Raw genomic sequence first — 13,390 nt, forward strand, 5'->3', positions numbered from 1 at the left:
GAGTAGCTGGAATTACAGGTGCCCACCGCTACACTTGACTAATTTTTGTATTTTTAGCAGAGATGGGGTTTCACCATGTTGGCCAGGCTGATCTCGAACTCCTGACCTCAGGTGATCCACCCGCCTTGGCCTCCCAAAGTGCTAGGATTACAGGCATGAGCTCCTGCGTCTGGCAGTCACAAATGTTTTTTAAAAGAAGTATAATTGTTATGCTAGGAGAGGAGAGAAAATGGAATCATATAAAATGCTCAATTAAAACAAGAGAAGACATAACAGCCCTTAACATGTGTGCACCAAACAACAGTTTGTTAAAATACATGAGACAAAAACTAGTAGAACTGCCAAGTATTGTAGTTGGAGTCTTCAACACTCCTCTTTCAGTAATTTATAGATCAAGTAGGCAGAAAATCAGTAAGGACATATTTGAACTCAACAGCACTATCAATTGATTAGATTAATCAACTAGATATAATTGACATCTATCAACTACTTCATTCAATAACAGCAGAATCCTTCTTCACATGCTCACATGAATCATTCACCAAGATGGAACACATCCTGGGTCATAAAACAAATCTTAACAAATTTAAAAGAATAGAAATTATACAATGTCTGCTCTCACGCTGTAATATAATTAAACTGGAAATCAATAACAGTAAAATAGCCTCAAATACTTACAGATTAAACAAGACACATCTAAATAACACATGAGTTAAAGAAGAAATCTTAAGAGAAATTTTTAAATATTCAAACTAGATGAAAGCGAAAACACAACTTACCAAAATTTATGGAATGCAGTAAAAACAGCAGTTAGAGGGAAATTTATAGCATTGAATGCAAATGTTAGAAAAGAAGAAGGATCTAAAAAAATCAATAATCTAAGCTTCCACCTTAGGAAATTAGAGAAGAAGAGATCAATGTAATCCTAAAATAAGCATAAGAAAATAAGTAATAATTAGAACCAAAATCAGTGAAATTGAAAGCAGGAAAATAGAGAAATCAACAAAACCAAATGCTGTCGTGGAAAAGATCAATAAAATTGATAAAGCTCTAGCTGGGCTAACAAAGGGAAAAAGAGAAAAAACAAAAATTACTGATATTAGAAGTAAAGGAGGAGTCACCACTATTGATCCCATGGACATCAAAAAGATAATAAATATATGAATACCTACACAACCATAAGTTTGATAACTTAGATGAAATGGACAAATTCTTGGAACAACATGAGCTACCAAAGTTCACAATAGGAGAACTAGATAATCTGAACAGATTATTAAAGAGATCTATTAAAGAAATTAAGTCAATAATTAATATCCTTTCAAAAAAGAAAGCACCAGTTTTAGATGGGTTCACTGGTGAATTCTACCAAAATTTAAGAAAGAATTTATATCAATTTTTCACAATCTTTTCCAGAAAATAGCAGCCAAGGGAACCTCTCTTAACTAATTCTGTGAGACCAGTATTATTCTAACACCAAAACTGGATAAAGACATTACAAGAAAGAAAAGCTATAGACCAGTATCTTTCATGAACATAGATGCAAAAATCTTCAACAAAATATTAGCAAGTCAAATCCAACAATGTATAAAAAAATTTATATACCATAATCAAGTAGGATTTATTCAAGGTATATACAAGCCTGGTTCAACATTAAAAAGTCAAGTGATGTTATCCACCCCATCAACAAAATAAATAGGTAAAATCACATGATTATATCAATTGATGCAGAAAAAGCATTTGACAACCCCAACATTAATTGTTTTTTTAAACGTAAATAATTAGGAATAGAGGACTTCCTCAACTCTATTTTTTTAAAACTACAAAAAAAAAAAAGCTATAGCTAACATACTTAACAGCAAAAAAAACAAATTGATGTTTTCCCCTAAGATTGCAAAAAAGGCAAGGCTCTCCCCTCTCACTTCTTCCATTTAACATTGAATGGAAGTCCTAGCTAATGCAACAAGATAAGAAAAGGAAATAAAATGTATATAAATTAGGAAGAAAGAAATAAAGCTACCTTTTCTTGCAGATAACATGATTGTCTATGTAAAAAATTCCAAAGAATCAGCCAAAAAAAAAAAAAAAAAAAAGAAACCCTAGAATTAGTAAATGATTATGGCAAAGTTGCAGAATATAAGAATAATATACAAAATCACCAGGCATGGTGGCTCATGCCTATAATCCCAGCACTTTGGGAGGCCGAGGCGGGCAGATCACGAGTTCAGGAGATCAAGACCATCCTGGCTAACACAGTGAAACCCCGTCTCTACTAAAAATATAAAAAAAATTAGCTGGGCGTTGTGCCAGGTGCCTGTAGTCCCACCTGCTTGGGAGGCTGAGGCAGGAGAATGGCATGAATCTGGGAGGCGGAGGTTGCAGTGAGCCAAGATCGTACCACTGCACTCCAGCCTGGGTGACACAGCCAGACTCCGTCTCAAAAAAAAAAAAAAAAATCATATACAAAATCATTAGCATATATATGTATATAGATATAGAGAGAGCATAATTTAACTTTGAACTTTAAAGCACAGTATAATTTTCAATATCAAAAAGTTAAATTAGATATAAACCTAGCAAAACATGTACAGGATCTATATAAGGAAAACTACAAAATTATGATGAAAGAAACCAAAGATCTAAATAAATGGAGAGACATTTCATGTTCATAAATAGCAAGACTCAGAATTGCTAAGATGTCAATTCTTTCCAGATTGGTCAATCTCAGTCTCAATCAAGATCCCAGAATGGTATTTTGTGGATATCAACAAACTGATTCTAAAGCGTGTATGGAAAGGCAAAAGACTCAGAAAAGTCAACACATGAACAACGACAAACGTGGGGGACAGACACTACTCAATCCCAAGACTTACTATAAGTTTAAATTAATCAAGATAGTATGGTATTGACAAAAGAGTGATACATAGACCAATGGGAAAGAATAGGAAGCTCAGAAGTAAATCCATGCAAACATAGTCAACTGATCTTTGAAAAGACTATCAAAGGGTAGTCTTTTCAAAAATGGTACTGAAACAATTGGATTTCCAAATGAAAAAGAAAAAAAAAGAATCCAGATTCAGACCTTAAACCTTTCAGAAAAATTAACTCAATTTTTATGAGTGCACAAACCTAAATATAAAATGCAATACTATAAAATGCTAGAAGAAAACCTAAGACAAAATTTAAGTGACATTGTGTTTGGCAATGACATTTTAAATACCACACCAAAAGCACAATTTATATGACAGTGGAAAAACACACATGAAACTGTGTTTTTCCTATTCTCTCACTTAACACAATAATCAACACAGAGAACTTCTGTGACCAAATGTGTGCAAGATTTTTCTCACACACCAAGCAAGCGATCAGTTCTGCAGCAGACACCATCTGGATGTCCTCCAATTCACTTCTGACTCTATCTACCTGAAGGTAAGGGCCAAATCCCACAAGTTGAGGGCTCAGTCCCACAAGACTGCCCCTCCTTCAGGTACCAGTCATAAATCCAAGCCTCCAGAACTTCCAAATAACCAGCTTTAAGTTGGGATTCCCACAACCTCCTCTTTGGGTTCGATTAATTTGCTACAGTGGCTCACAGAACTCAGGGAAACATGTTTACCAGTTTATTATAAAGGAAATTACAAAGGATACAGATGAAGAGATGCATAGTGTGAGATATGGAAGAAAGGGCATGGAGCATCCATGACCCCACTGGGTGTGCCACTCTTTGGGAACTCCCATGTAGAGGCCTATGTGGAAGCTTTCCAAATCCATTCCTTTTGGATTTTTACAGAAGCTTCATTACATAGGCATAATTGATTAAATCACTGACTACTGATGATCAACTTAACCTTCAGCCCTTCTGCCCTCTCAGGAGGGTGGGGGTGGAGATAAAAGTTTCAACCCTCTAATTATGCCTTGGTCTTTCTAGTGACCAGCCCCCATCCTAAAGCTATGTAGAGGTTGCTAACCATCAGTTAACCATTAGCATACAAAAAAATAACTTTAAAGAGTCTAAGGATTTTAGGATTTGTATAGTTAGGGAAAGGCGACAAAGACTAAATATATATTTTACATTATCACACCATAAAGGAAAAAATTGACACATTAAACTTTATTAAAATTGAAATTTTTGCTCTGTGAAAGATACAGTTAAGAGAATTAAAGGACAAGCCACAGACTGGGAGAAAATATTTGCAAAACACATAGTAGCTGTACATCCAAAATATACATCAAAAAACTCTTAAAACTTAACAATAAGAAAACAAACAACCTAATTAAATATTGGCAAAGATGTGAACAGACACCTCACCAAAGAAGATATGCAAATGAAAAATAAGCATATGAAATTATGTTCAACTTCATTTGTCATCATAGAATTGCAAATTAAAACAGTAATAGGATACCACTACACACGTATTACAATGGCTAAAATTTTTTCAAATATTTAACTGACAATACCAAATGTTGGTGAGGATGTGGAACAACAGGAACTATATCATTCATTGATGGTGGGAATGTAAAATGGTTCAGCCACTTTGGAAGACAGTTTGGCAGTGTCTTACAAAGCTAAACATAGCCTTACAATCCAGAAATCACACTCCTAGGTATTTAAATCGATTTGAAATTTTATGTTCCCACAAAATCCTGCATGGGAATGTTTATAGAAGTTTTATTCACAATCTCCAAAAACTGTATGCAACCAAGGTTTCCTTTGATATGTGAATGGAAAAACAAACGGTGGTACATCCATACAATGGAGTATCATATAGCAATTAAAAAAAAATGTGAGCTATCAAGCCACAAAAAGATTTGGAGAAAACTTAAATGTCCATTATTAAATGAAAGAAGACACTATGAAAATACTATATTGTATATGATTCAAATTATATGACATTCTGGAAAAAGCAAAACCATAGACAAAGAAAAATGATCCATGTGTGCCGAGGGTTTGGGGGTAGAAGGGAGCAATAAATAGGTGATACATGGGGTATTTGTTAGAGCAGAGAAACTATACTGTATGATACTGTAATGGTGAATGCATTACAATAGGCATTTCTCAAACCCATAGAACTTGACAGCAGAAGGAAAACTTAAGGCACACAAATTTTTAAAAGTCAATTAGGAGGAAGGGAATCCCAGAAAGGAATGCAGACTGTGATAAGAGAATTTACCGGTATTGTAAAAACAACCTCACTGAAGAGGGTGAGAGATCCAGGTGTTGACCTAAGTAACTTTGGAAATTAGTATTCTTTAAGACTAAAGGCATTGTAGCACTCTTCCCTCTACTGGATGAAGTTATTGTTTCTCACAGGGTATGCTTTAAAGTTTCTAGTACCACTGTACGTGTGTATTGGAACTGGACAACTAAGTAAATGGATGGTGGATGTTGGCGGCCAGGTTTCTCATGTTTGAGGTGGGAGTTTACAGATAAAAGGGGGAGACTAGAGTAACCCAAGGATTAGAGTTGGAGATATTAATATGAACTCATGATTAGCTTAATATAGGCACAAATGGTTAATTACAGAAATTTTTGTTTGTTAAGTGGTTTATTTTATTATTTAAATATCAACTTTTAAATTCAGGGTACATGTGTAGGTTCGCTGCATGGATATGTTGTGTGATGCTGAGGCTTGGGTTATAATTGATCCTGTCACTCAGGTAGTGAGCATAGTATACAATATGTAGTTTTTCAACCATTCCCACCCCTTACTCTAGTAGTCTCTAATGTCTATTTTTCCCATCTTTATATCCATGTGTACGCAATGTTTAGCTCCCACTTATAAATGAGAACATGTGGTATTTGGTTTTCTGTTTCTCAATTAATTTACTTAGAACAATGGCCTCAAGCTCCATCCATGTTGCTGCAAGGACATGATTTTACTCTTTTTTATGGCTGCCTAGTATTTCATGATATGTATGTACCACATTTTCTTTATCCAGTCCACCACTGATGGGCACCTAGGTTGAGTCTATGTCTTTGCTATTGTGAATACTCCTGCAATAAACATACGGGTACATGTGTCCTTTTGGTAGGATGATTTATTTTTCTTTGGGTATATACCCAGTAATGAGATTGCTGGGTTGAATGGTAGTTACATTTTTAGTTCTTTGAGAAATCTCCAAACTGCTTTCCACAGTTACTGAACTAATTTACATTCTCACCAGCTGTGTGTAAGCTTTCCCTTTTCTCTGCAGCCTCATCAACATGTTATTTTTTGACATTTTAGTAATAGCCATTCTGACTGTGTGAGATGGTATCTCATTGTGGTTTTAATTTGCATTTCTCCAATGATTAGCAATGTTGAACATTTTTTCATGTATTTGTTGGCCACTCGTATGTCTTCTTCTGAGAAGTATCTGTTCATGTCCTTTGCCCACTTCTTAAGGGGTTACTTATTTTTTCCTTGTTGAATTAAGTTCCGTATAGATTCTGGATAGATCTTCATAGATAGATCTTTATTGGGTGCATAGTTTGTAAATATTTTCTCCCATTGTGTAGGTTGACTTTTTACTCTGTTGATATTTTCTTATGCTGCGCAGGAGCTCTTTAGTTTAATTAGATCCCACTTGTCAATTCTTCTTTTTGTTGCAATTGCTTTTGTGGACTTAGTCACAAATTATTTGCCAAGGCCAGTGTCCAGAAGGGTATTTCCTAGATTTTTTCTTCTAGGATTTTTAAAGTTTTAAGTCTTACACGTAAGTCTTAATCCAATCAACTTTTGAGTTAATTTTTGCATATGGTAAAAGGTAGGGGTCCAGTTTCATTCTTCTGCATATGGCTAGCCAGTTATCCCAGCACCATTTATTGAATAGGGAATCCTTTCCCCATTGTTTATTTTTGTCAACTTTGTTGAAGATCAGATGGCTGGTGAGAATGTAAATTAGTTCAGTAACTGTGAAAGCAGATATGTGGCTTTATTTCTGAGTTCTCTATGTATTCCATTGACCTATGTGTCTGTGTTTATACTAGTACCATGCTGTTTTGGTTACGGTGGCCTTGAGGTATAGTTTGAAGTCAGGCAACGTGATGTCTGCAGCTTTGTTCTTTTTGCTTAGGATTACTTTGGCTCTTTGGGCTCTTTTTTGGTTCCATGTGAATTTCAGAAGAGTTTTTTTTCTAAGTAATTACAGAAATATTATGTTATAATCTTATGTGTCTCAATGTGACTGGGTCACGGGGTGTCCAGACATTTGGTTAAACATTACTTCTGGGTGTGTCTGTGAGAGTGTTTCTAGATGAGATTAACATGTGAATCAGTAGATGGAGTAAAGCAGATTGTTCTCCCCAGTGTGTGTGGGCCTCATTCAATCTGTTGAAGGCCTGAATAGAAGAAAAGGCTGAATAAGAAAAAATTCTTGTTTTGGCCATTGCACCAATTTTTTGCAAAGCTTGCAACTATTTCAAAGTGTTGGGTTAATTAGGGTTATTCCTTTGGTTAATAAACAAATGTGTTTGTGCGTTTAAAAATAATTATTTCTGACTGACTCTCTTCAGACTGGGACACTAGTCTCCTTCCTTTGGACTCAGACTCAGACTTAGACTGGAATTTACAACATCAGTTCTCCTGGGTTTCCAGCTTGCCAACTTCAGATCTTGGACTTCTCAGTTTCTATAACCATGTGAACCAATTCCTTATAATAATATATTTACCATTGGTTCTGCCTCTCTGAAGAACCCAGACTAATATACTGTGCTTTTTGGCTTTTTGGGGTTTTTTTGAGACAGGGTCTTACTTACTCTGTTGCCCAGGCTGGAGTGCAGTGGCACGACCTCGGCTCACTGCAACCTCCACCTCCTAGGCTCAAGCAATCCTGCCTCAGCCTCCCAAGTAACTTGGACTACAGGCATGCACCTCCACACCCAGCAAATTTTTGTATTTTCTGTAGAGACAGGGTGTTGCCATTTTGCCCAGGCTGGTCTCGAACTCCTAAGTGCAAGTGATCCATCTGCCTTGGCCTCTCAAAGTTCTAGGATTATAGGCATGAGTCACTGCACCTGATCAGTATATGTATGCGTGGGTTAACATAAAAATGTTTGTGCTATCAGTTGAAAGGGCATAAAAGAAATGACACCTCAGTAGCAACAAGCACACCTAATGCCTAGATCTTGGTTTCTAACATCGTCCTCCAATAAAGAAACCACGAATCTTTGAGAAATAGTTGATTCTAGGACTGGGGAAAGAAATATACAAGATGATCCTGGAACTTCTCATAGTGCCATAAAATAGGGAAGTGTTGAACAACAGCCTATGATGGAGGTGTATCAGAGGAGGACAAGAGCCAATGGAAAGAGCTCCCAATGGCCAAAGCTGGAACAATTTGAACAACAAAACAAATAAGGTATGCCATATTCTAATCCAAAGTGAAAAAATAAATATTTCTGAGTCCATGCTTACATAAATAAGCAATTGAATAAATTAGAGATACTCCACCCTCAAGGAAGGGGAGCATAACTTCCCACTCTTTAAGTGTCAGCTGCACATAGCAACTTCCTTCCAAACAATACACTACGGAGGAGGCAGGAGAGGATAACTTGACTGTGGAGAAACCTGACACACCACCTCAACCAGGTGATCAAGGCCACTATCAACAGTCATAAATCGTGTTGATAGTATATTATGTACCTTTGACATGATGCAGTGAAGACGGCACTTTGTCTCTGTAGTCTGTCTCCGAGTAACCCATGGCCCCAGTCTTATTATGAGAAAAACAGCAGACAAATTCCCATCGTGAGGCATCCTACAAAATACTTGGCCATTATTCCTCAAAACTCTCTTACTAAATGTGATATGGTATTCTGGATGAAGTCCTGGGACAGAAAAACAACATTAGATAAAAACTAAGGAAATTTGGATAAAGTATGACTCTAGTTAACAATTATGTGTCAATAGTGGTTCCTTAATTATAACAAGAATTTCCCACTAATGTGAGATGTTAAAATAGGGGAAACCATAGAGGATATTTTGAAAATCTCAACTATCTTCTCAACTTTTTCCATAAATCTAAAAAGATAATGTCTCTTTAAAAAAACAAAAACAAAAACAAAAAAAAAGAACTTAAAGGATATACTTCAGCAAGGAGACAACTGAATTTAGAGGGAAGCTAATGAGCTAGAAAACAAAATATGTCAGTAAATTTAATTATTAACTGAAAGAGATAATTTTTTATTAATAGGCAAAACTATGACTAGAAATAATAATAACTAGATGAGAATGATGTTCAATTAGTGATTAAAGTTAGTTAAAGTCTGTGTCATGTTTGGGAAGAGGATAGAAATACTGAATGACTTAAATCTGTTAGAAAAAAATGAATACTTAAGCATATGTATGCAATTAATTATATAAAAATTCAAGGATAACCACAATAAAATGAAAAATACAGTCTATTTTCCAAATCACTACAGAGGGGAAAAAGGGTATGTAGGGGAAGAACGGATGTGGAAAACATTTTCGGTTCAACAGAATGCAAGAAAAGGAGAAAAAAAAAAAGAACAGAAAACAAAGCACAGAAAAAGTTGGTTAAAAAATATGCAAATATATAGATTGTTACAATAAATGTTGTAGGAGATGCATCTTGCACATACCCTCAAATTCTCTTGGCCTCACCTGTCTCCCAGACACTCAGCCTCTTGCCTTTCTTACAGTTACTGCCAAGTGACAGTCAACTCTGTTGGGTCTGTGGCTGGAGGCCGCTACCCACTGTCTCTGTCTTCTCCCACTCCATTGGCACTTTATGTCACAATGCATGAACCAGGTAACTCAGCCTGAAGTTCAAAAGAGTTACATCCCCAAGGGGCAAAAGGCCCAATTAGAGATAAGAGATAGAACAGAGCCAACAGGTAAATGCCTTCTCTTTGGTTCCCTTCAATGGACTTTTCCAAGGCATGCATATGCCTGTACAGCATGTGTGGAGATGTGCCAAGAGGCCAAGTGAGTATATCTATCAAGCATTGGCATTGTCTCGTGTTGTGCTGTGAAGTCCTTACACATGCTTTCCATTCTCCTTTGCCTCAGTTACCCTTTCTCTCTCTCTTAATGACTCAACATTGCTTCAGGCTCTGTTGCTAAGACAAATGTAAAATAAACAAATAAATTTAAAAGTCCATCTACTAAAATAGATTGGATGATTAGATTTAAATCCAGTAAAACACAGAGACACATCTGAAATAAAATTAATTAGAAATGTTGAAATGAAGACATGGAAAATATACACCATGAAATTACTAACAACAGCAACAAAACTAATGTAGTAATATTAGTATCAGACAAACTAAAATTTAAGGTATTGGGCCGGGCGCGGTGGCTTATGCCTGTAATCCCACCACTTTGGGAGGCCGAGACAGGCGGATCACGAGGTCAGGAGATAGAGACCATCCTGGCTAACACGGTGAAACCCCGTCTCTACTAAATATACAAAAAGTTAGCCAGGCATAGTGGCGGGCGCCTGTAGTCCCAGCTACTCGGGATGCTGAAGCAGGAGAATGGCGTGAACCCAGGAGGCAGAGCTTGCAGTGAGCCGAGATCGCTCTACTGCACTCTAGCCTGGGCGACAGAGTGAGACACTGTTTCAAAAAAATTAATTAATTAATTAATTATATATATATAAAATTATATTATAATTATATATATATTATATATAAAGAATTATATATAAAGAAAAAATCCACCAAGGAAATATATCAATAATGAATTTATATGCACCTAAAAAAATTACCTGAAAACATACAATACAGACACAGACAGGATTAGAAAAAAAATAACCAATATAAAAACATAATGGGAGATTTCAGCAAACATCTATTAGAAATCATATACCAAGTGGCCAGGTGCAGTGGCTCACGCCTGTAATCCTAGCACTTTAGGAGGCTGAGGCGGGTGGATCACTTGAGGTCAGCAGTTCCAGAGCAGCCATGCCAACATGGTGAAACCCCATCTCTACTAAAAATACAAAAATTAGCCAAGTGAGGTAGTGTACGCCTGTAATCCCAGCTACTCAGGAGTTAGAGGCAGGAGAATCACTTGAACCCAGGAGGCAAAGCTTGCAGTGAGCTGAGATCGTGCCACTGCACTCTAGCCTGGGCAACAGAGTGAGACTCTGTCTAAAAAAAAATTAAAAAGAAACCATATACCAAATAGACAAAATGTTATTAAGGTATAGAATGTTTGAACAACAAAATCAATATATTTTCTAATAAATGCATATAGAGTTTTCAACCAATAAACAGAGAGAACGCATTCTCTTCCAGTTCATATGAATTATTTACAAAATTTGACCACATATAATACTATACACACAGGAAATCTCAACAAAGAAGCAATATCATATAGATCATTTTCTCCTGTGGCAATAAATCTAAATTAGAAAGCAATCATAAACGTTAAATCCAAACAAAACAGACATACATTGAAATTTGTAAAATGCTTTTCTAAATAATTTACTGTGAAAGAGGACATCACAATAAAAATTATAAGTATTTCACATGAATTGTAATTGAAGTTTGCATATTAGAACTATGTAACTAGTAGAGTACCTGCAAGAGAATTTGTAACTGTAAATGCACCAATTAAAATAAAGTTAGAAAATAAATGTTATATTTAACTGAAGAACCAATAAAAAGATTGTAGTAAACAAAAACAAGACAGAAGACAGTAAATATTAAAAATAAGGGTAGAAATTGATAAAATTAAAAAAACAAGAAAATAACAGAATCAACTAAGGCAAAAGCTATTTCTCTTAAAAGGAAAAACTAATAAAACAGTCTTCCAATAAGACTAAGCAAGGGAACAAACAAAAAAGGCATATAAATACACAAAATTAGATATGAAGAAGGGGATATAACTAAAATAGAGACTTTAATAATCATAATAGAATATGATCAGCTTTATGTTTTAAAATTTGAAAACACAAAGAATTTTACATTTCTAGAAAATAAAAATTACCAAAATTGGCTCAAGAAGAAATAAGAATCTTGAATAAATTAAGCCATTAAAGAAATAACATGGCAAATAAAAGTAAAACCACCTCAACAACAAGATCCACTCTTAAATGGATACTTGATATGTGACAGAGGTTATGTCACAAATCAATAAGGAAGGAATGGCTTCTTCAATAAATGACACTGAGACAACTGACCATACTTATTGAAAAAAATAAAACTAGCTGCTTACATTTTTAATTATATGTGGAAATTAATTCTGGGTAGATTAAAAATCTAAATAGAAAAGGCAAAACTTTAAGACATTTAGAAAACAACATGAAAACATCTTCAGGGTAGAGAATTTCTCAAACAAGACACTATGAGAAAAGAAAAATATTGATAAATTTAACTTTTATTTTAAAACTTTATTCAGCAATAGTTATCATATGCAAAGTAAAAGACAAGCCACAACAGTCTCTTTGGAAAATAAGTCGGCATTCTCTAATAAAGCTGAAGATATGCATATCTGATTAAGAAACTCCTCTCCTAGATATAGTCCCTAGAGAAACTCATGCGTGTGTGTGCCCAGAGACATGTACAGGAATGTTTACAGTGATATTGTTTGACATATTCAAAAACTGGAGGAGTGAAACAAATCAATGGTAGAATTTTTGTGAAACATTCATTTGATAAAATGCCATCAGCAGTGAAAATGAGGAATATACATATATATATACACACGTGTGTGCATATACGTATATACACACATGTATACACATATATGTGATATATATACACACACATTATGTATATACACATATATATGATTCTCAGTCTCACTAGTAAATTGAAGAAATTCAAATTAAAACAACAATGAAACATCATTTTATGGACATCATGCCAGCAAACGTTAAAAGGCTAACAACACCAAGTATTGTTCAGGATATGAAAAAACAGATCTCTAATTATACTTCTGGGAGCGTGCTTTGGGGAGCAATTTAGCCACATTTAACAATATTGAAGAAAAGCATATTCTATGGCCCAACAGGGCAGTTTTGCATTTTGCAGAAAGTCTTTTACAAGAATATTTATCTGTGCCGTTGTTTGTAATAGCTAAAAGTTAGAAATGACTTCAGTGTTCCTAAACAAAAGAAGGAATAAATAAATTGTAGTATAGTAACACAATGCAATGTCACGTAGCAATTAGAATGAACTAGAGCTACAACTATCAAAATGGAAAAGCAAATTCTAGAATATGCATAGTAAGATACCATTTACATAAACTTTGAAAATATGCAGAACAACACCACATATTGTTTATGATGCAAACATATGTAGCAATAGTATGAAACTATGCATGAGAATGAAAAACACTGAGGTGAGGGTGGTGTTTGCCTCAAGAGAGGAAGGAAAAAGAATGAGATCAACTAGGAGCATACACAGCTTCAATTATATCTGAAATATTTTACTTATTTT

At 35.1% G+C, this 13,390-nt stretch overlaps 1 long non-coding RNA gene across 2 annotated transcripts in view; it reads right to left on the bottom strand.

Annotated features, from left to right (window-relative positions):
- Positions 1-9,802, bottom strand: part of LOC105494764 (uncharacterized) — a 30,802-nt gene extending 21,000 nt beyond the window's left edge. Inside the window, exons 1-2 of one of the 2 annotated variants that reach the window (XR_003021101.2) lie at positions 9,581-9,802; positions 8,622-8,806 (exon numbers count right to left, since the gene is read on the bottom strand). This is a non-coding gene — a long non-coding RNA (uncharacterized lncRNA). The remainder of the gene's footprint in view (positions 1-8,621; positions 8,807-9,580) is intronic. The other variant, XR_011609333.1, reaches the window with a different exon arrangement.
- Between the last annotated feature and the right edge of the window lie 3,588 nt (positions 9,803-13,390).

The sequence above is a fragment of the Macaca nemestrina genome, chromosome 1 (genome assembly GCF_043159975.1).
Source record: "Macaca nemestrina isolate mMacNem1 chromosome 1, mMacNem.hap1, whole genome shotgun sequence".
Taxonomy (NCBI): Eukaryota; Metazoa; Chordata; class Mammalia; order Primates; family Cercopithecidae; genus Macaca; species Macaca nemestrina.